The following is a 1,675-nucleotide window of genomic DNA, read 5'->3' as shown; positions in this document are numbered from 1 at the left end:
AAAAACTTCCATGATAGACAAAGAAGGGCATTATATAATGCTTAAAGGATCAATTCAACAAGAGGACACAACAACAATAAATATCTATGAACCCAATGAAAGAGCCCCAAAATACATAAATAAGACTATAACAGAATTGAAAATACAAATAGGTGATTCCACAATCATAGTAGGAGACTCAAAGGCATCACTTTCAATAAAAATGGAACAACTGGAAAAAAAAAAACTTATCAAAGACACAGAAGAACTAAACAATACAATCCAACAACTTGACCTTGTAGACATCTACAGAGTACTTCACCCAACAACAGCAAAATATACATTATTTTCCAGTGTATATGGAACATTCTCTAGGGTAGACCGTATGTTAGGGAATAAAGCAAGTCTTAATAAGTTTAAAAACATTGAAATACTGTAAAGTATCTTCTCAGATCATAATGCTATAAATTTAGAAACCAACAATAGGAAGATTAAAAGTAAAAGACCAAACACATAGAAACTGAATAACACCCTACTTGAAAATGGCTGGGTAATGGAAGAAATAAAAAAATGAAATAAAAAATTCCTTGAATCAAATGAGAATGAAAAAACAACATACTAAAATCTTTGGGATACAGAAAAAGCAGTGATCAGAGGTCAATTATAGCAAAAAAATGTACACATCAAAAAAAGAAGAAAGAACCTAAATAAACACCTTAACCTAACATCTCCAACAATTAGAAAAAGAGCAGCAAAAACAAATTCTGCAGTCACCTGAATAATGGAATGGAACATTCTAACAATTGTAAAGATGGTGCAAGATTGGGTAACATTGTTCTGTAATACATGGATTCTCAATTAGCTGGAGCTGATTAAATGGCAACTACAAAAAACCATATAGAGACAAAAGTTTATTGGTTGTTACCATGGATGAGGAAGCATGGGAAAGAATGAGTCATTGCTTAGTGGGCACTGAACTTCTCTTAAGGATAATGGAAAAAAATTAGAAATTTATAGTGGTGACAGTTGCCTAACATGATAAACATAATTAATGTCACTATATTGTACATGTAAAAAATATTGAAATAGAAGATGAAGAGAAAGTTGGGCTGAGCTGTGGACTTTTGCCGATCCAGAGGGTGCCCTGCCCTGTCCTCCCTGATTTTTTTTTTCTCCTTTTTTATTTTTACTTTTATCTTTTTTGCTTTCTTTTTCTGGTGATTAGTTTGCTTGTATTTGTCTGCTTTAAAACAACTAATATTATTAATACTTTTGTCCTTTTTATTATTATTCTTTATCTTCCCCTCCCAGGTCCTAGTTTTCAGCATTTTCTTTTTTCCCCTGTGCCTGGTTGAAATTTTTATTTTATTTTTTTTTTAAATTTAAGGTTTCCCCTCCACCCCTTTCTCTTGTGGTTAACCCTGTTCCTTGATTTTATTTTTGCATTTTTCCCATATTTTTTTCGTTTATTATTATCCTTCTCTACTTTTGTTTATTCTTAGCACCCTATCCCCAGATATTGCAGATTTCTTGTTTCTTCTTCTTTTTTTTTCCCCTTTTTTCTTTTTTTGGTTATTGTTCCTGTGTGACTACATGGTTTGTTTTTTGTCCATGGGCCTTTAGTTTTTTGATGATTATTCAATTGTAATTTGTGTCTAATTGAGTGGGAGACAACAACAGTCCCCATAAGACACAA

Source organism: Orycteropus afer, unplaced genomic scaffold (genome assembly GCF_000298275.1).
Source record: "Orycteropus afer afer isolate SDZICR_OR568_19922 unplaced genomic scaffold, OryAfe1.0 scaffold00146, whole genome shotgun sequence".
Lineage (NCBI taxonomy): Eukaryota > Metazoa > Chordata > Mammalia > Tubulidentata > Orycteropodidae > Orycteropus > Orycteropus afer.
Note: the sequence above shows the minus strand (reverse complement) of the source record.